Here is a 23105-nt window from a genome sequence, read left to right as displayed (position 1 = left end):
TCTCATTGTTTCAGCGTTTTTTTTCGGTTTACCTTGGTTGCAGCGATAACTTCTTATATACCCCACGTGACTACTTCAGCCAAGCACTGGCCTCAACATTATTCAGCAAGAGACTGCCAGTGATTGGCTGCAGCAGTCCTGGGGGTTGTATAGCACATGATCTTTGCAGCCAGGGTAAACAGAAGACCAGCGGGGAGGATCAGGGTAGTGGTGATGGAATGTCTGGGAGGATGTGGGGAAGTATAATGTACATTATTACGTTAAGCTATATTGTTGCAACTTTTTAGTATTAACTCAAACCATTTTAAAGGGAATGTATCATTGAAATATATGAAACTAAAAAATATTAATACTTTAAATGTATTTAATGTTTTATAACAGTGGTCCCAAACCTTTCTTACCTTGAATCACATTCAGCTCTGTTAAAGGGTTGTGGTCCATATCCAGGACCCCCTCTAGCCCCCCTGATTAGTGACATCCAGTTCCTATTCTCCCTTTTCCTGACACTAGTGACACAGAGCCTCCATTACATGCAAAGCTTCCCCATAGAAATCACCTCGAGGTTCCCACCTTTAGTATTCTCACATCAGGGTCTCCCACCATCGCATCCAGCTTCAAGCACCTCCTCTGACTGGCACTATCATCCTATACCAAGGCCAGTATATTCTCATCCAGATATGCCCTTCTTTGCAGAGCTGATGTTAACATAGAATCCCTTTTTTAAAAATAATTTTTATTCACAATGTACATTAAACACAAATACCCTTGTTTAATGCATTCAAATAGAAAATGCATATATATTTTTTATGCGAAGAGAAATCCTATGTATTGCTGTAATATCATTAAGTTACTATATATATATATATATATATATATATATATATATATATATATATATATATATATATATATATATATATATATATATATATATATATATATATATATAATTTTTTTTTTTTTTTTTTTTTTTCTCAGACACCACCAGAATAACCTGTAATTCCCTGTTAAAATGCCTGATACTGGTGCTACGTAACCGCAGAGGTTGGCACCCTAGAAAAACGAGGTATGGTGCTCCCGCTCAACGGTGGCTCTCCTTTACTCACCCTAGTGTTGCCCTCGCACTATAGCAGAATATTATAGGCAAGCGGTGAAATCAGGGAAACAATAGAGTATAATTAGAGAATCAATAGATCTGAATAACAATAGAAGTAACGTCAAGCATCAAACTGATATAGCCATTATCTTGACATAGTACTACTTCGCCCACTTCCCCCATTATCTCAAAATGATGTGGCAGAAAATAGGTCAGATGGCTAAATATGTGTATATATAAGATAATCTGTATTCATTCATATTATAAAATATTGGTAATTGTGAACTTATCGTGATTGTCATCAGGAGGCTTGAGATAAAGGTAGATGATCACAAGCTATGATGAGCTTTCACAGACTTATTACGATAAGTTCACAATCATGAGCTCTCCTCATACTGGCATGCCAGACCTGGTATGTCACTTTCCACAAGGATATGCAAATTACCTCTTCAGAGAAAAGAGGACGTAAACTCTATAGCGCCACCTATTGGAAGCAGCAATTCTACAAGGTGGCGCTATAGAGTTCAAGTCCTCTTTTTCTCTGAAGAGGCAATTTGCATATTAAATTTCCCAGAGGAGCATTGCACGGTGAATAAGCCTCTTTACCTTGACGTGCCAGAGCTGGTGTGTCCCTCTCCACAAGGAGAAATGTTACCTCTTAGATCCCAGTCTTAGCCTCTTGCATAACCAAATCAGACCTCATACTTTGCACTGATGAGGGGCAATACCCCAAAACTCTACATATTGGGATTCTGGTTTTGCTTTTATCAGAAATAATATTGCAAGGCTCATTAAAGGGTTGATATTGACTTGTAGGATTGCTAATTCCAATAGGTAGTGCTATAGAATTCAAGTCCTTTTCCTCTCTGAAGAGACAATACACATGTTATTCAGTGTCACATACCCGGATCAGTGGCTGAGACTCACCGATTGACTCTGGGAAGGTGAGTACAGCAGATTTTTTTTATTTATAATTTAATTGCAGCCAGGGAGGGAATGGTTTCAAATGGAACAACCCCTTTTAATACTGATGAGAGCAGAGCACTCAGATCTTTGCCTGCAGCAGCGCTCTTATCACACTAATTGACTTAGCGGTGAGCACAGGTCCAGGCCCCAGCGGTGACCAATTCTCACCACTGGCTGAAGTCTACTGCAGCACTGTTGCCCAGACCTGGGCTTGGCAGTAATAACCAGGGCTGTGGAGTCTGTAAGCCAAACCTCCGACTCCTCAATTTCCACGACGCCGACTCCCTCATACATGTATCATGTTTAAGTGATAAATTTACTGTATCAGATTCATCTCAGCTAAAAGTCTAGACCCTCAGATCAGGAATAGGACAGACATTTATAGGACATTTCATTTTATTCCGACTCCACACCCTGGTAATAACTGTAAGCACTTTGACTGCTCCGCTCTGTGTAGTTCTGGGCTACAACACAATAATGCTGAGCTCTACCTACATCTGTGAATTCTGTAAACTAGGGGCGTGCGCAGTTCACAGCTGAGGTAGCTGCATCGTAAGAGATGAGGGCGGATGCCAATCGCTGTTTCCTATGCCCTGTGTCTGCCGTATTTGCGATGTGAAAGTATCGTGCTTTTGCCTTTGCACACCCGCAGATACGTGAAATTTAGAAAGCTGTAACAGGGAAGAGTTAGATTAGTGAGTTGATAGGCCTGTCTAAGGAGATGTGCATTCCAGAAAACTGGCGCAGCATGAAATAAGTCTTGGAGATGAAAATGGAAACTTCGGATTATGGAGGATGTTAGTCTTACAACAATTGCAGAATGGAGAAGAAAGGTAGGGTGATACTTTGTGGGGGAGAAAGAGATATGTTTATATTGTATTCTGTAGCGGATGGGTAACTAGTGCAATGACTGGCATAAGGTGGAGGCGTTAGTGAAGCAGCTGGACAGAAATGCGATCTTGACTGCCGCATTCAGGACAGATTGGAGATGAGAAAGTGTGGTAAGAGAAACCCCGATCTGTAGAGAGTTGCGACAGTAAGAGTTTTAATATAACTAGTAACCTATAATTTTTAAGCTTTACTTTATGTAAATACAAAGTGTTTAAAAGGGAATGTATTACAATTTTTTTTTATTTTTTTTTTTATATTAAATGCTTGTTCCAAATCAGTAGCTGAGCAGGTCTGATGACAGTGTCATCCGGATGCACAAGTGAGCAGCGATGAAATAATCCTTTATGGGGTTATCCACTTTCAAGAAAGTGGGCCAAATAAATAGCTAAAATGGCTAACACTGCATGTACTTGCCCTCCTGGAGTCCAGCGATGGCTCACTGCAGCTGATTCCGTCTGTGTTTTGTCTGCAGTGGAGACTTTAACAGTGAGCGTCACTGCTGTAGCCAAGTGGTGGGCTCATCTGCTGTGCTTAGGTAGAGGCACAAGCCTCTGAGCTTGGTGACTGGCTGCAATAGTGATGCATGCTGTCTACGTCACCGCTGTAACCAAACACTGAGATGGAGCAATGATGGATAACAGTCAATGGACCGGGGGAGGTTGAATATCTGCTGTTTTAGCATGTACGGGATCCATATTCCTGAAAGTGGACAATCCCTTTAACCACTTCCCAACATCTGCCGTGCATGTACGGCACAGAGGGAATGAGTTCCCGCAAACTGTTATACATATGGTACTGTAAGTATTGGTCACCTAGATTCCTTGAGGTGTGCAGTTTCCCATATGGAGTCACTTATGAGAGGTTTCTGCTTTTAATATATTCCAGCTAAAATTGGTCAAATAACACACCTTTCCTCCCAAATGGTAAATTCTGACCACACATGGGGTGTTACTGTGTCCAGTAGAAATTGGGTAACAAAGTTTTTTTTTTTTAATGTTTTTTTTCCTTCTCATTACACCTAGTTGAAAGAATAAATTTTTTTTATTCCACATTTCATTAATTCCTGTGACGTACCTGAACGGTTAAAAAAGTCCTAAATGCGGTTTTGAATATTTTGAGGGGTGCGGTGTAAAATGGTATCACTTTTGATGGTCTTCTGACATATATAGATAGATAGATAGATAGATAGATATATAGACCCCTAAAAATACTAAATAGCTCTTTAAAAAAATAATTTAGTAAATGTTAAAAAAGAAGAATTGCTGCTAACAGGACTGGTAGATCACGCGAAACCTTCGACTCCACAGCTCTACCTCACTACTGAGCGTGTACACAACTAGAAGCCAAGAGCCTTAGATCAGGAACAGAACAGACATTTATAGGACATTTCATAACTTTTCCAAATACTTATAAAAACATTTACATCACACCCTGCATTGTACTATTATACCCAATTTATTATATACACTGCTCCAAAAAATAAAGGGAACACTCAAATAACACATCCTAGATCTGAATAAATGAAATATTCTCAATGAATACTTAGTTCTGTACAAAGTTGAATGTGCTGACAACAAAATCACACAAAAATCATCAATGGAAATCACATTTATTAACCAATGGAGGCCTGGATTTGGAGTCACCCCCAAAATTAAAGTGGGAAAAACACACAACAGGCTGATCCAACTTTGATGTAATGTCCTTAAAACAAGTCAAAAAGAGGCTCAGTATTGTGTGTGGCCTCCACGTGCCTGTATGACCTCCCTACAATGCCTGGGCATGCTCCTGATGAGGTTGCGGATGGTCTCCTGTGGGATCTCCTCCCAGACCTGGACTAAAGCATCCGCCAACTCCTGGACAGTCTGTGGTGGATGGAGCGAGACATGATGTGCTCAATCGGATTCAGGTCTGGGGAACGGGCGGGCCAGTCCGTAGCTTCAATGCCTTCATCTTGCAGGAACTGCTGACACACTCCAGCCACATGAGGTCTGGCATTGTCCTGCATTAGGAGGAACCCAGGGCCAACCGCACCAGCATATGGTCTCACAAGGGGTCTGAGGATCTCATCTCGGTACCTAATGGCAGTCAGGCTACCTCTGGCGAGCACATGGAGGGCTGTGCTACCCTCCAAAGAAATACCACCCCACACCATTACTGACCCACTGCCAAACCGGTCATGCTGAAGGATGTTGCAGGCAGCGGATCGCTCTCCACGGCGTCTCCAGACTCTCACGTCTCTCACATGTGCTCCGTGTGAACCTGCTTTCATCTGTGAAGAGCACAGGGCGCCAGTGGCGACTTTGCCAATCCTGGTGTTCTGTGGCAAATCCCAAGCATCCTGCACTGTGTTGGGCTGTGAGCACAACCCCCATCTGTGGACGTCGGGCCCTCACACCACCCTCATGGAGTCGGTTTCTAACCGTTTGTGCAGACAGATGCACGTTTCTGGCCTGCTGGAGGTCATTTTGCAGGGCTCTGGCAGTGCTCCTCCTGTTCCTCCTTGCACAAAGGCGGAGGTAGTGGTCCTGCTTCTGGGTTGTTGCCCTCCTACGGCCCCCTCCACGTCTCCTGGTGTGCTGGCCTGTCTCCTGGTAGCGCCTCTGGACACTACGCTGACAGACACAGCAAAATTTATTGCCACAGCTCGCATTGATGTGCCATCCTGGATGAGCTGCACTACCTGAGCAACTTCTGTGGGTTGTATAGTCCGTCTCATGCTACCACGAGTGTGAAAGCACAACCAACATTCAAAAGTGACCAAAACATCAGCCAGAAAGCATTGGTACTAAGATGTAGTCTGTGGTCCCCACCTGCAGAACCACTCCTTTATGGAGTGTGTTGATAATTGCAAATAATTTCCATCTATTGTCTATTCCATTTGCACAGCAGCATGTGAAATTGTCAATCAGTGTTGCTCCCTAAGTGGACTGTTTGATTTCACAGAAGTTTGATTTACTTGGAGTTATATTCTGTTGTTTAAGTGTTCCCTTTATTTTTTTGAGCAGTGTTTTTTTAGGAGTCGGTCCATTGTATGCAGGCTCCACGGCTCTGGTTGCTAAACCTTTGCAGAATCACTGGGTTTGGAAGCGGCTTTCCAAACTTATCACCACATAAAGTGGCAAGTCAGATTTTAAAAATGGCTCTGTCAGGAAGCTCAAAACTGGTTCCGGCCTTAATGGGGGTTGGCTACTTTTGCTGAGTAAAGAAAGCTTGAGATCTGGGCTCTTATTTTGTGCTAATTTTCATAGTGTTTACAAAGGGGCGTTGTTCATGTGAGTATCTGGAGACGTGCCTTGTGGTTGTTCTGCATCTTCATTGGTAATTTTTGCACTGCTCCATTGGTAAAGACCATAAAAACTTGCACTAAAATAATTAAGCCCATATTTGGTCACTTATAACCTGGCAACAGGTACTCTTTAACCCCTTTCCTTATGACATACGATTACTATGCAGAGTTTCTGTCTTTGTTTCAAGCTCAGAAACTGCGTAACACAGCCATTATCTACTGCTACCAGCAGCAGATGGAGCTGAGCTGCGGCTGCTGCTATACAATTAAATGTTGCTGTCACTCTTGACAGTGGAATTTAATGCACATGAACCTTGGGTTGGTGGGTTGCATGCAGGTCTGTGGAGTCGGTAAGCCAAACCTCCGACTCCTCAATTTCCACGACTCTGACTCCCTCATACATGGCTCATGTTTAAGTGATAAATTTTACTGTGGCACAGATTAATCTCAGCTAAAAGCCTAGACCCTTAGATCAGGAATAGGACAGACATTATATGACATTTCATAACTTTCCCAAAATCTTATGAAAAAATATTCCCCACAAACTGCATTGAACTACCGTACCCAATTTATAATATATTTTAGGAGTCGGTCCATTTTGCACCGACACAAACTCCGACTACAACTCTACAACTCCACAACTCTGACTTCACAGCCCTGGTTACATGTGACTATCGCTCACCCCCCACCCTTCGGTGACTCGATCACAGGTTGCTATCATGGACAAAGTTCTGCTGAAGGTGCCTTGCTGCAGTATAAGCAATTTGAGGTTCAAGCCCCCTAAAGGACTACAGAATAAAGTAAAGAAAATTTTTTCTTAACCCCTTACGACGAGGTCAGTAATAGTACGTAGCTGCTCCCTGGGCCTTATGGACCAACTACATACTATTACGCTCAGGGCGATCGCATCGGGTGTCAGCTGATTGTCAAAGCTGACACCTGGTGCTATGTGCCCGGAGATGTCAAGCACCGCTGCTGGCACATTAACCCCTGAAATGCTGTGATTTAAGTCGATCGCAGCTTTCCGGGAGCAAGGGGAGGTAAGCGCTGATACTTGCCTCTTATCTGTCGTCCCTCGCTATCTGAGCCAGGTCCTGGATGTTGTCATGGTGACCCGATGTCGTCATGACGACATCCGGGTCACCAGGAGAAGTTACTTTGGTCATGTGCAGTGCGTGACCAAAGTAACTTATGCATGCAGCGCTGACAGGCTGTATAGCACAGAGATGCTGCTGCATCTCTATGCTCTAAAAGTGATCAGGCTGCAAAAAGTGAAAGTCCCATAGTGGGTCAAAGTAGGAAAAAAAAAAAAATGTGTTTGTAAATTTTGTTGGAAAAATGAGGAATCGCTGGTCAACTTTTAACCCTTATATAACTTCGTAACAAAAAAAAATGTTGGTTCCAAAATTGTTTTGATGTAAAGTAGACATGTGGGAAATGTTATTTATTAACTACTTTGTGTGACATCTCTCTGATTTAAGGGCATGAAAATTGCAAAATATTCGCTTAATTTCTGTTTTTTTCACAAACGCAAGTCTTTTCGAATAAACTTTACCAGTATGTCGAAGTTCAATACGTCACGAAAAAGCAATCTCAATTGGGGGGATGCGTTGAAGCGTTTCAGAGTTATTACCTCATAAAGTAACAGTGGTCAGAATTGTAAAACTTGGCCTGGTCATTAATGTTCAAACCACCCTCGGGGGTAAAGGGGTTAACTATGTAAAATGCAAGTCATCCTCTCTGCCCTTTTCCACCCCATTAAAATTCCAAACATAAACCGTATGTATTTTTTATTGCTTTTTCATTGTTCATAAGTCCGACCTTTCAAAATATAAAATTAACACTATCGTTAAAGGAGGTAAAAAGGAAAAAAAAAAAAATGTAAAGAAACTAAAGAATTGCCACTACACAAAAAAATGCAATAAGTGATCAAAATATTGTATATACAGTACCTAAATTGGTATAGATAAAAACTACAGATCGCCGTGCAAAAAAACCAAGCCTTCACACAGCTCCGTTGGTCAAAAGATAAAAAAATGTTACAGGTCTCAGGGAAAACTAAAATTCAAGCAATTATTTCTGTTTTTTTTACAAATTACAAAAGAAGTCACTCTTTTTTTTTTGGTGTGTGCGCAGCGAATGGAGGGACTATCCACAAGTATGAGTTTTTATAGGTGCTAAGGCCTCTAGAGGACCGTATGGTGAATTTCTTTGCGGATGACAAACTCCATTTAATCCCTTAAGAACCAAGCCACTTTGTAGATTAATGACCAGGCCTCATTTTTTAAATCTGACCATTGTCACTTTATAAGGTAATTACTCTGGAACGCTTCAACATATTCCAGTGACTCTGAGATTGGTTTTTCGTAACATATTGTACTTCATGTTATCTTCTTCGATGTGACTTGTGAAAAAATCGGAAATTTTGAGAATTTAAAATTTAAAACTATTTTCAAACTTTTAATTTTTATGCCCTTAAATCAGAGAGATGTCACACAAAATAGTTAATAAATAACATTTCCCACCTGTCTACTTTACATCAACACAATTTTTGAAACATAATTTATTTTTTGTTCGGAAGTTATGAGGGTTAAGTTGACCAGCGATTTCTAATTTTTCCAGCTAAATTTACAAAAACTTTTTTTTTTTTTTTTTTTAAAGGACCACATCACATTTGACGTGACTTTGAGGGGTCTATATGAAATAAAAAAACAAAACTGACACCATTCAAAAAACTGCACCCCTCAAGGTACTCAAAACCACATTCAAGAAGTTTATTAACCCTGAAGGTGCTCCACAGCAACTGAAGCAACGTGGAAGGAAAAATATATTTAACTTTCTTTCACAAAACTTTTACTTAAGACACAATTTTTTTTATTTTCACAAGGAAAACGGGAGAAAATGTGTTGTGCAATTTTTCCTGAGCACAGCAATACCCCCTATGTGTGGGAAAACCACTGTTTGGGTGCCCCGCTGGGCTCGGAAGGGAAAGAGCATCGTTTGAATTGGCTGGAATCAAGAGCGGACGCCATGTTGCATTTGGGGAGCCCCTGATGTGCCTAAACAGTGGAAACCTCCCCAAATTAGGCTGCGTGCCCACTATACGTTTTTCAAGCGTTTCTGCCGCGGAATTTCCGCAGCAAAAACGCTTAAAAAACGCTTGGTAATACGTGCCCCATGGTCCCCAATGATAATCCGCATGTGCTGTGCACATGCTGCGGAAATTTCCGCTGTGGATTATCATTGCGGAACAGTACGCAGCATGCCTATTAATTTTGCGGACGCGAAGCGTAATTGCCACCATTGACTTGCATTGGACCGCGTGACATCCGCATCACTGCATCTGCACAAGCTTATATCACACGGTTCAATGTGCGGATGGTACCCAGGTCTGGAGGAAAGGAGACCTGGGTACCATAGAAACTGTAAAAAAAAAGAAAAAAAAAAAGAATTTAAAATAAAAGATAAAGGTTATACTTTCCTTCCGATGTCCCCCGGCCTCCTCAGCGATGCGTGCGATGTGTTGGGCGGCTCGCGGTGGTGTGAGGACCTGACATAATTTCATTGTTATGTGATAGGTCACGCGACCGCTGACGTTTGCGGTCTCGTGACCTGTCACATGACTCAATGACGTCATCGCAGGTCCTTCACACCACTGCGAGAGACCGGACGCATCGGAGGAGGAGACCGGGGGCCTTCGGAAGGTAAGTATAATCTTTATTTTTTACCATTCTTTTTTTTTTTTTTTTATAGCTATTTCTTGGTCACACTATATAAATCCATGCCGGTTGCATGGATTTATATAGTGTGACCAAGTTGTCAAGCACTTTTCCAAGTGATGCTAAAATCACTTGGAGAAGCGCTTGATAACCCGCATGCAAAAGCGCTTGACAAACGCTTCTACCTGGCGGGAAAAACGCTTGTAAAATCCGCATGCCTTTTTCCTGCCAGGGAGAAGCATAAAAAATATGCAGCATTTCTGCATCGTGGGCACATAGCCTTACTCCATTTTGGAAACTAGACCCCTCCAAGGAATGTATCTAGATTTGTGGTGAGCACCTTGAATCCCCAGGTGCTTCACAGAAATTTATAACGTAGAGCATAGAAAAAAAAAATCACACAATTTTCTTAAAGCCCCATATTTATTTTCCCAAGGGTAACAGGAGTAAATTTGTTGTGCAATTTTCCTGAATGTGCCAATACCCTTTGTGTGTGGGGGAAACTACTTTTGAGGCACAGTGCAGAAGGAAGGACGCGCCATATTGGAGTTCAGGTTTTGCTGGAATGATTTGAGGGTGTCGTATCACATTGGTAGAGCACCTGAGCTGGCAGAAAACACACGCACACGCACACACACTGAACAAAATCCAACAATTCATGATTTTTTTTTTTATGCCATTCTGCGTGTGGCAAAATTGATAAGGCTGCTCTGTTCATCGCGATACCACATTTATATATATATATATATATATATATATATATCTATTTTTATGTTTTGGCGCTTTTTTCTAAATTAAGTTTTTATGTAAAATTATTTTTGTATCGCTTTATTCTGAGAGCTATAACTTTATTTTTATCTTTCCGCTGATGGAGCTCTATGGTGGCTTGTTTTTTGCAGGACAAGATGACCATTTCAGCGATACCATTTTTATTTATATTTGTCTTTTTGATTGCTTTTCATTCCACTTTTTTCCATTTTCCAGTGGTATGATGATAAACCTTAGTTTGCTATGTTTTTGTGTGGGTGTTTTTTTTTTTTTTTTTTATACGGCGTTCACTTTTATATATCGGGTTGATCCGGACGTGGCGATGACAAATGTTTGCTTTTTTTTCACATAGACATGTGTATTTATTAGTGTAGTGTATATATATATTTTTTTTACTTTGTCCCTCTATGGGACTTTCACTTTTTTCCCCCAGTATAATTCCTTACTATGCACTAGCATTGCAGTGCTGTATACCGGTACAGAACGCTTCTGAGACCATGCTGTGAGCATGGTCTCAGAAGCTCTACATAGCTTGGTGACCCGGGGTCATCATGGCAATGATCAGGCCCCACGATGACGTCGCGGAGGCGCTGGTCATGACTGGCATAGCACGGCAAGGAGCAGGAACTGACACCCGCTCATGATGTGCTATTCCTGTCATCGAGCATTATGGGGTTAAGGTTAAGTTCCCACTATGAACTTTTGATGCATTTTTGATGTTGCTGAATTTCTGCACCTATTTAATTTAAGTTACTTGCATTTTTTTGACGCTACGATTGTTTCCTGTGTCATGCTTTTAATAAAGCTGCTTTGTGTTTTGATTCTTTTTGTTTTTTTGCTTTGACACTTTATTCCTATACTTTTGTGCGGATTACATGTGTGTTTGATGCTTTTCTGCAGCAGACATGCCCTAAAAACTCGTGTGGATTTTCTTTATCTAATATAAGTCTATGTGGAAAATCCGCACAGAAAACTCAGTGTACCCGCAAGAGAAATTGACTTTCTGCGAATTTGAAAAACTCACCACAGGTGAGTTTACACAGCATTGAAAAGCACTGTGGGCATGAGATTTCTATAAATCCCATCCACTTTTCTAGAACTGTAAGATGTTGTGGTTCTGACACAGCTGAAAACAGTGTCAAAAAACGCACCAGAAACTCACCGTGGGAATGTAGCCTAAAGGAAATCTCACAGGTTTTTGCTACCCCATCTGAAAGGAAGACCTGAAAAAATTAGGTAGGGGGACCGACTTTATGAAGAGTAGGAAAATAAACCCTAAAAACAGATGAGCATGGTGTTGTATTTTTGATTAAAATTGCTGTTTTATCTGCTGCAGATCAACCAGTTCTCTGAATGCTGACCTCTGTATTGCCCTGCCCAAACCCGGATCTACAGCTTTGTGTACACTGTGCAAAGGCGGAAAGCTGCCAATTAGTGGTGGGGGTGACGTTTTACAGAGCTCATGAATGTGGAGGACTACGTGCCAGCAGGTTTACTAGTCCTATAGTGATAATCTCCTGCTAATAAAACTGATTTTTAGCAAAATTACAGCAAACAGACCAGTTAGTGATACATCGCTGGAATTGGGGTCTCTGTCTCCACATTTTGCTCTTAGATGGGGGTAGCAAAAGCGTGGTGAGAAATTCCCTTTAATATGTCACTATTAAAGAATAGAAATTGCTAAATCTTGCAGCTTTCGTACTTGCCACTGATCTCCATATTAGACTGACAGGTCATGTTCTGTAGAGATCACTTCTCAGCATAGCTTTAAAGTCCTCCCTCTATGCCACACATCAGATGTCTTGTTGTTGAGAAATCATCTTTTATCACTTTTTATATAAATGACCTCTTCCAGGCTATGGGGCGAACGCTTCCTGGACGATAACTCTGCCTCCAGAGCTTGTTATACATGAAAGAGGAGTTACCAGTGTGAGACAAGGAGCTAACACAGAAAAGGAGACATGAACTTGTCTTCTTGCAAACACGTTTTTTTGCTTCTCTCTGAGATCTGCTGTATTGTAGCAATAGTGCCACCCTGTCTGCTTGTGTCATATTGCACGACTCGTTAAAGGGTTGATTGTGACTTGTAGGATTGCTGCTTCCAATAGGTGGCGCTATAGAGTACAAGTCCTCTTTTTCTCTGAAGAGGCAATTTTCTTTTTATAGACATAGTACCGTAACTCATTTTATAACTTGCAGTAAAGACACTGCTGTCCGCTCACTGGCACTAGTAGGTCTGCCCCATAAGGAAAGGTTCATGTAGCCTTATCTTGTCTGTATTATGGCTGCTGTTTCCAGACCCCCCTACACTCAAACATAAGGGAAACTTATGAACATGACTGCTTACAACAAGACTATTTCCAAGATCACGTGTGAGCAGTCTCCACACATCACAGGGTATTGGGTAACTGACATTTAAAGCATTTTATATTGGCCTACATTCACACACGTTGAAGGACAGACTTGGCACCCCTGCTCGCCTGCACAGATTGTGTGGCGTGGACTGTTGGCGGTGGCACTGCAGTTGTACTCCTTGTGGCGGGGAGGCCACAGAACTTCCTTTTCTGTTCCCTAAATAATGACCAGGTCCTGATTGTATCCTTGATGTGTAAAGTGTTGTTGCAGGCGCTTTCCCTGCTGTAGTCCTCTGCGCTTGTTTACACATTGGCATGCTGCGGGGAGGATGCCAGCTGCTTATTGAACCAACAGGAGATTCTAGGAACAAATGAACCTTTTCTGTGAAGGCGGCGTAAATCCAGCAAGTTTAATTCTGAACGTGACTGTGTGTTTTTAATTAACTACGCATTTGTAACTCGCAGTATAGAAGCAAGTTTCTGGCACTGCAATAAACAGTCATTCCTAAAGTCTGTCTCTGAAGCCGCACTTAAAGGGGTTGTCTATTTTTAAAACTGTATTTTTGTATAATGTTTCCGATGTATAAAATAAAAAGCAGGTACTGGCTCGAGGTGGGTCTACACTGCCTCTTCACCACTGCTGCGCGCTCAGATAAATACATAAATGTTACGTCATTGCTGTAGCCTGATGGTATAAGTTTCAATGATGAGGATGCCCTGTCAATATGTCCTATTAGAACATATACAGTGGGTACGGAAAGTATTCAGACCCCTTTACATTTTTCACTGTTTCATTGCTGCCATTTGTTAAATTCTAAAGTTCATTTTTTTTCTCATTAAAGTACACTCTGCACCCCATCTTCACTGAAAAAAACAGAAAGGTAGAAATTTATGCAAATGTATTAAAAAAGAAAAACTGAAATATCACATGGTCATAAGTATTCAGACCCTTTGTTCAGTATTGAGTAGAAGCACTCTTTTGAGCTAGTACAGCCATGAGTCTTCTTGGGAATGATGCAACAAGTTTTTCACACCTGGATTTGGGGATCCTCTGCCATTCTTCCTTGCAGATCCTCTCCAGTTCCATCAGGTTGGATGGTGAACGTTTATGGATAGCCATTTTCAGGTCTCTCCGGAGATTATCAATTGGGTTCAGGTCAGGGCTCTGTCTGGGCCAGTCAAGGATGGTCAGTCTGTACAAAATACAGATATCACTTACAGTAAATTAACTAAATAGACTGGTACAGAGGGACTGCATACTGACCAATGTTTACTCAATGGGACTCTTCAAATGAACGATTTTACTCTTAATCTGACTGTCCTTGAGAAAAATCCCAGCATGCCCTACTTTCTACCGAGCCACAAATGACTTGCCCTTTCAAGTCTATGGGTACACTTAAAAAAAATAAATAAATAAATGAATAAAAAAATAATCTGATCCCACACAACATGCATGTGGCATCCAATTTTTATGGATACATTTCTATTATAAACCTACGAATTTGGTCAGCTACCCTTCTACATTTAAAAAAAAAAAAAAAAGAAGATGGAAAACCAATCTCACACGGACATCTCATGGATGAAAATTACTTCAAAATAATCTTAGTTTACTGGGTATATTTACTTTTTGTGCTTATCTCCAAAAAATCTCTCCTTTATGCATCAGACTTAATAAAAACCACTGTCATTCCTCTCAATTATCAATATTTTGTAAGAGCACTTAAAATGAGTGAGAGAGAATGGGACTACTTGACATGCAGACCTCATCTGCTTTCTGGTGGAGTTAGAAGACCCTCATTCTACCCATTTTGTAAGGGTTTTGGCACTGGCTACTCATTCTTACTAGTACTCTTACTAGTACTTACCTGTACCCGCTCCCACACTGACAAGCATTGCAAGCTGCAGTTAGGCCTCCCTAGTCAAGATTGTCTAAGCTCTTCTCTTTTTGACAAGCAGTGCTTTGATTCCGTCTGAATCCCTGAAAATATGGATTTGGATGTCCTCCTGATGAGGCCATTCATTAAAGTGACAAAGTATGGATGGACTTCGTTGGTGCCCCTTTGCAGCAGTGTCTGTGCTTTCAGATGGGCCATAACTTCATTTTTGTGCCCCTCTGAAAAGACTGACACCCCAGAAAAGGCGCACAGCACATCTGAACCCTGATTGGCTCCGGCAGGGGCACATCTCAATCCTGTGTTTTAGGGATTCACACACAAGCCATGGCTGGAAACCACAACCCTTGCAGAACATGGTCCGTTCCAAGCCTGAGCTGATGGAAGTATTATGCATGTCCATTACTCATTGACTTGGTTTTCTATTCTTTGGCAGACAGATCTGTGATCTTATGAGTTTTTGGGCTCCTTTCTGACTGAGCACCGTTTTTGAGGCATTGTGCGGCCGGGCAGTACACATTTTGCTGCTGAATATGAAATAAAATCTGCATAAACATCAATGTGAGAACATAACCAATATTGTCTCTTCTAAAAGTTTAAGGGAAGTATATGACCCTAATGTTTGTCTTATTCTCCTGGTGTTTCAGTCCAGCATTTGCTTCTTGTGATATTTTTTTTGTTAATAATTTTGGGTTTTGTTAAATATTTGACTCCCTTTTAGAGGTGATCTCTTCTCCGTGCAGGAGTCTTCCTCCTTGGCTGCCTCTCTGCTGTGAATGAGTTAGTGTAATCCTATCTGGAGTGGTATGAAGACTGAATGCATAACTGGAGGCTTGCATTGTTGTCATAGCAACTGCTTCAGTACTTGGCGATGACCTTTGGATACGTCTCTTTCTATCCAGATCAAGCGTATTCTCTCAATCTAGTCTGAGAACTGCTAATGTTTAATGCACCATGAATCATATGTAAGCCTGGCTGTACTGTATTTCTGAAACTTTCTTACTCTTTTCGGATTAGCGGATAATCTCAGATTAGTGGAGCCTCTTTCTGAAGAGTCCATCTTGCAGTGCTACCTGGGGTAGATGGGTGTACCCTTCTACAATGCGTTTCACCTCTGGAGGGAAGGGATTAACCACTAGGTGATACAGGATCCAAGTTGCGCTGTCCCCGTAGACTTTACAGTGAGCTTAAATCTGAGCCCGCTCCATAAATGGGGGGGCTGGCTGTGTGTGTTTTTCTCTTACTATAGCGCCATTAATGCCACAGCATTTTACAGACATTATCATCACTGTCCCCATTGGGGCTCACAATCTAGATTCCCGATCAGTATGTCTTTGGAGGGTTCTGTTATACACCAATGATCACTTATGATTAACCACTTAGTTTCTGCTATCAATCTAAGCATAGTTTAAATACATTGGGGGCATTTTATATAATAGTGGACAACTTCTTTAAAGTGTAGAGAGAAGTTTTTTTTGTAATTACCTTGCTTGTTCTTTATTGCCTGTGAGCAGCGCCATCGGTGCCCACTCAAAGGCATCATGTGACCCCGGCTGCAGCCTCTTCTGACATCCGCTGATGCCACGTCAAGTTCTGGCTGCAGCTGGTTTTGACTCAGTGACGTGCTCTCCGCTGATTGATGGGCTGTGGGCAGGTCTTCCCCTCACATCACACCCAGCATCCACCGTGCGTTTTCCCTCTTCCCTGCATTCATTGGGAAAGTGCGCAGTGGATGCTGGGCTGTGACGTGCGGTAAAACCCCGCTCAATGCCCATCAATCAGGAGGGAGCGCATCACTGAGTCTCACCCGACTTGATGTGACATCAGCGGATGCCACAGGAGGCTGCAGCCGGGGTCACGTGATGCCTGTGGCACTGCTCGCAGGCAATAAAGACCAAGCAAGGTAATTACAAAAAGACTTCTCTCCACACTTTAAATACATAGGGGGCATTTTATATAGTAGTGGACAACTTCTTTAAGTGATTCTAACTTTGAGGGGGTTCCTTCAGGTGCCAATTGCCCACCAAAGGCTCCCATTGGCACCATCTTGGCACTTCGATCTGGCTAGTCTTCATAGATCATTAAAGGGAACCTGGCAGCGGATACATGTAGCCGGAATGACGTGCAGCATAATCAGTTGCTGGATCTATGATTGAGCCTAGTATGTTTTGACTCTGAAATGCTGCAGCGTTTCACAAAAAAAAAAGCGTACTATAAAAGGTGGCTGGGCACTTCTCCCCGCCTGCTCCACTTGAGTGCCAGGTCCCTTTGTTTGCGTGTATGGAGAGAGACCTGTTATTGGCAGTAAGTGAGGAAAAGCTGCCAGGGACTGTTTTTTTTTAAAGTACATTGATCTCTGAAATGCTGCAGGATTTAAGAGTCAAAAATTGATGGCTGAAAGCATAGTCAGTGTCTGATACATTCTGCCATGGATCGGGCTGCATTCATCCGCTGTCGTGTTCCTTTTATTTTAACCATATACTGCAATATTAAAATATTGTAATATTGTGCAAGCTACGAAGTTGGTGTAATTTATATCTTTTTAAAGCTTAAATTACACCAGTCAGACGTCTGGTGTTTGGTATCACTGCAATCATAATTCTTCTAATATCTAGAAGTAAATATTTAACCAATACTTTAAAGGATTACTCCCAACATCACAGCATAGTCCTATAATTATGTACTTCAATTTATTCGGTAGTGTCAATATAACCCCTTATTAAATCTGCCCGTTTTGCACTTATTATCCCCTATGGATGACCCTCCACTTACCGTTGGAACCATCTTGTAGAGGTTAGAGTGCTCATAGTCAATCCTGCTAAAGCTGTTTTTCTATGGCATTCTGCCAGCATAGTTTGCTCTGTTGAGTATTGAAGTTTCTACTATGAGGGATGATGTACTGGAAAGGGGCAGAGTCTCCCACATTACAGCACTGAGAGTTCATATCAGGAAGCAGCTGTGTACCTGTGCACTGTTAACGAAAAGGAGCACTGCAGGATGTATACAGGGGGCTGACAGAAAATATATACTGCAGTATGGGGCGGTATACAGACGCTGAAAGGAGATATCCCGCATAGAGGAACTGTATATAGAGGGGATGAGATTCGTTGAGCTCTGTTTACGGCCTCCTGCTGAGGCCAGTGATATGAAATCACAAATGCTTTAATAATGCATATAACAGAGGATAATCTTCTGCTGTGGGCATTAACAGAGCAGCATTTTCCATTTCACAAAACTGATCTGTCAGCGAATGAACACCACTCTGCACTGCTGTTGTGGAGGAGAGCAGGAGAGCTGGGCTCTGGGTAAAACTGCACAGCCACTTATAGTGCTGTAGATGGCATAAGACCAGAAAAATCATTGTGGCATGGAATTGTAAAGGAGCACACGGTGCCCAGAATCATAAGGTGAATTCTACTATTAATTAGTTATCATCAAGCTAAACTAAGGTAGGGCTAGTCAGGTGCATACAGGAAAGAGTGGAAGGGTCTGCAGCACTGAGGAGAAGCAAGTCTTGCTGGAAAGTGTAGTTTTGGCAGATAAAAATGGGACTGCACTTTTTCAGCTGGATGCACTTTGGGGAAGATCTGGATACCAGTTTTATCATGAAAGTCTGCACCTCACAGCTTGTGCTGTGTGCAATGTGAGGATTCACAAGTCTGCAGTCACATAAAAAAATCCTGGACAAACCCTTTAACAATAAACTTGCATTTACTGTGCATTGTGATAAATGTGATTTTAGGAATGACCTTTCAAACACAGTAAAGAAGAAAAATTGCCAGAATTCCAGTTTTTCGGTCATCTTATTTCTCCCAAAAATGCAGTTACAAGCGATTTAAACTGTCATATGTACCCTAAAATGGTAGCATTTAAACCTCTTCTCACTTAAGACCTGGGCTACACACTGACTTTATGTAGCACTACTGATTGATTTTAGTCACAGCTGGGGTCCAAATCATTATTACCTCAGGGTATTTGCACACGGTCAGGAGCCGCTGCGGTTTGACACTGCGTGGTTATGCAGCGTCAAACCCGCAGCGTCCAGATGTTACAGCATAGTGGATGGGATTTGTAGAAATCCCATGTCCACTATGCATCTCCGTGTACCTGTTGATCACCCACGGACATGAGGCGCATCTTTCCAGACCGCAACATGTCCATTTCCCTTGCGGGTCCGCATGCGGCCTTTCCACATAGACCTAACGTCTGAGGAAAGTCCCTACGTGGGGGAAAAAAAAAACAAAAACGTGCTCATTTGCATAATGAGCAGAAGCCGGCGGCGGCTATTCTGCAGCGTCGGGGCCGCAGCCGACACTGGACAGTGAGCACATACCCTTACGTTTCTACAAGCTGAAACGCTGTCCTTTTTGCTTTCTGGAATTTGCAGTCCACACCTTTTTAAAAGCACTTGTTTGCTGCTTGCAGTGATTTTTCATTTAAGAAGAATGGCACCCCCTGGGACTTTTTTACTTATTAATATGGGCAGTGACTTGCCTGCGCAGAACAATGAAGCCAATGCCCATAGCAGGGCGGAATAGGGAAGCATAATTGTGGGATTCTAGGGCCAGCAATACAGGTCACATGGCTGTGATGCTGATGGGTGGGGGGTGGTATGCAAATGGAGGCAGAGTTTTCTTTCAGGCACTTCAAACCTCACAGCCTGGAAGAAATCATTACCATTAACGAATATAAGACAATTTTTGCACATCAAGACTACAGATATGTGCATACAGGTATGACTATTTTAACCATTCCATGGTTCCATTCCATCCCAACCATTACCTATATTAGTAGGTAGAAAAGTCCCAGGGGGTGACAGATTCCCTTTAATGTACAGCTACAGTGTGCAGCAAAGCTATCAATTGTAATCTGCAGGACAACACAGAATGGGTCAGTTCTTCTAAAATGCCTCCTCCGGGAATTTAATAGATAAGTCTCCATACACACTAGAATATCGGACAAACCCGCCGATATCAACAGGCAGCAATATGGTCGGGAGAGATGTCGATTGCACGTATCCGATCAAATTGTTCTCCTTGAGCTTAGCCACTGTTAGACTGTGGTTTCCTCAGAACACAGAAGTGTTTGGCTGCTGTCACCCCCACTGGTCAGCAATGGTATTAATAATCCTCTAAAGTAGACCTGGGCAAACTGCGGCCCATGAGCCACATCTGGCCCTCTAGTTGTTCCAGTCCGGCCTGTGGACCAAGACAGCCGAAGGGTTGAAACAGTGGCCCACGAGCCGCACCATGCCCGCTGCCCACAGTCACCGCTATCTGCACCCTTGGGATGTGATGCCGCAGTCGTGATGAGTCTGGTGCAATGTGGCGTTGGTGGATGGAACGAGACATGATGTCCCTGATTGATTGGATTCAGGCCTGGGTAACTGGCAGACCAGTGCAAAGCATCAATGCCTTCATCATGCAGGAACTGCTGACACACTTCAGCCACATGATGCCTAGCATTGTCATGCATCAGAAGGAACCCAGGGCCAACTGCACCTGCCTATGGTCTCACAGTGGGTCTGAGGATCTCCTCGCGGTACCTAATGGCAGTCTGGGTACCTCTGGCGAGCACATGGAGGGCTGTACGGCCCTCCAAAGAAATGCCACCCCACACCATTACTGACTCACTGCCAAACCGGTCATGCTGGAGGATGTTGCAGGCAGCAGAACGTTTTCCACAACGTGTCCAGACTGTCATGTCTGTTACATGTGCTCCTGTCTAGCATACCAGTTTGGGATTTAAGGGGTGCCATGCATACCAGGATGGAGATCAAGGGGTGCTATGCATATCAGGATGGGGATGGGGACCATATATACCAGGATGGGGGATATTAACAGAATTCGGGGACATTACCCCTATAACAGGGTCAGCTGCAGACCCCCTCCCCCTTAACAGGGCATCATGACCACATTTTTTGCTTAACTTTTTTTCCTAATTTCCTCCCCTAAAACCTAGGTGTGTCTTATAGTCCGAAAAATACGGTATGTAGAGTCTGTATCATCCGAAACACACATACATGAGATAGATATAGATAGCGCCAGCTAGATGCCCAAGAATAGCAGGCTGGAAGGGTAATACCCAAGGACACTCAACAATAGCTAATTCCACTTAAAAATTAATAAAAATAATTTGAAGAAAAATAGCTAATTCCTACAAGAGACAGTCATAGTCCAAACAAGTCAAAAGTTTATTTGGACAAGTATAACATGAATGGGCAAAAATACAAAGACTATAAGGCTATAAAAATAGTCACCAGTAGCAACGGCACAAGTATTTAAGTGAGTAGTCCACAAAAACATACTGGGCATGGGAGGTGTTGCATCTTAGCTAAATGCATGCAGCCATCATACTATTACAATCTCCTCTAAAGTAAATAGAGAGGCCATCACATGGTAATAGGTATGGGTATAATAAACATCCCCTGTATAAATGAATGCAAGTGCATAAAAAATGGGATGTAACATCATGTATATCATGCGATAGCCACTCGCTAACACCAAAGGACAAGATAATGCCACATGTATAAGGGCTCTGCTGTATAGTGTCAATTAAGATGTAATATTATTATAAGATGTGCACCTTACCCATAACGAACCTGTGTGGACCCACACTGACGCGCTGGGACATTGCCGACTGTGCTCGATTATGACGTGCGGGTCATTGCCATCACGAGGGATTTCCCTCTGACCCGCTCGGTCATTCTGAATGCCGGAAGCACTGTTCCATATGGTGTGTGGTATACTACGCAGGCGCCGCTCCTCATGCGGATATTGCTGACACCGGCATATTTACCTAATATAATGCTGAAAAAACACATGGAGGTACAGCTCCTCCGAGCAAGCCCGCACAAAACGTGCATTGGGGCTGCTGTTAGTGCGGGTCCACACGTGTTTGTATGTTGTGCAGTCATAGCTGTGTGCACTGTTCACACTTGTAGGAGGTGATGGTCAGTTTTTGCTTATTGTAGGGAGCACTTAGTCACCGCTCGCTGTAGTGAGTGGAGCTCTAATCGCTCCCCTGCACATTGATTGACAGCCTGCTCTGCAGCGTACGTGTCCTGATGATTAGGCTCCTTTTCTCCTTGTAGCCGCTACTCCAGTCAGCCTGTCAGGCTTGATTTACAGTCCATTTACCTGCAGATTACCACTATATTTGCTGGTAAGTGGAGTTTTTGGCAGTGATCTATTCCCTTTTTATGGTGCCCTTCTAAACCAGTTAAATGTTTGTGTGAAGGGGAAAAAAATTGACTTCCTTAAAGGGAGTCTGTCACCCCCTTGGACGTACCTAAATTATTATTATGGACATATAGGTTCTAGAATACGTAAAATAGTCATACCTGTATGCCTCATATCTGCGGGCTTGTTTGTCTTAATCCTCTTTTAATCCTTTATGTTAATGCGTTCTTCCAGGCTCTGGGGCGTGCGGTGCCTGGAAGAAAACGGTGTCCGGTTTTCATTTGCATACCTGTCTCCTCACCTTCACAGGGCCCAGTGATGTTTAGTGGTTGTCCCGTGCCTACGTCCTGGAATTGCCGTATTCCACGTTACGTTTCCACCCTCCTATGGGCATTGGCTTCTTGTTTCTTCTGCTGAGGCGCCGACACCTGTGCAGAAGAAACAAGAAGCCAATGCCCATAGAAGGGTGGAAGATCGGAATTGCAGGGCGCAGGCAATTGATTCTGCTGCCATTCTGCTGATCTCTGTAGTATGTATGATAACAGAATGGATAGGTTGTGCTCGGAGCTGAGGTGTGTCGCTGGATCATGAGAGCAGCGAGTGTGAGGTTGCCCATATAGATCTCTGAATGGAAGTACGTCCTTGCACTAATCACTGGATTGCCTGCAGAGACCTTTTATAATCACACACTGTATATTGCAAAGTATGATTTCTAGATCAACCTTTTTTTCATTCTTGTGTTTTCCAGGTAACTCTCACATTTACTGTCTGCAGCCATTGCTATAAGACTACTGGGAAATTATCTGTTTTCTCTGGTGAGTTGATAAATCTGAAACTCTTTAATGTTGCATCTTGCCACTTTTATATCTGTTTTTGATCAGTCTCTCCCTTATTGAAATGAATGGAAGCCAACAAATGTATTTCTGTTGCTTGTATAGATTATTGCTATTCA

At 42.5% G+C, this 23105-nt stretch overlaps 1 protein-coding gene across 5 annotated transcripts in view; it reads left to right on the top strand.

The window, feature by feature from the left end:
• The window catches only part of TBL1XR1 (TBL1X/Y related 1), a 121422-nt gene that overhangs the window by 67020 nt on the left and 31297 nt on the right, over window positions 1-23105 (top strand). For 3 of the 5 annotated variants that reach the window (XM_073674933.1, XM_073674928.1, XM_073674929.1), the window contains one exon: window positions 22902-22968. The gene's annotated coding sequence lies outside the window, so the exon portion shown is untranslated. Of the gene's footprint in view, window positions 1-978; window positions 1067-22901; window positions 22969-23105 lie in introns of all 5 variants that reach the window. The other 2 variants (XM_073674931.1, XM_073674930.1) reach the window with 1 other exon arrangement.

The sequence above is a fragment of the Phyllobates terribilis genome, unplaced genomic scaffold (assembly GCF_046119375.1).
Source record: "Phyllobates terribilis strain yellow unplaced genomic scaffold, ASM4611937v1 Scaffold_3__8_contigs__length_932513732, whole genome shotgun sequence".
Classification (NCBI taxonomy): Eukaryota; Metazoa; Chordata; class Amphibia; order Anura; family Dendrobatidae; genus Phyllobates; species Phyllobates terribilis.
This window is presented reverse-complemented; position numbering and strand designations above follow the sequence as displayed.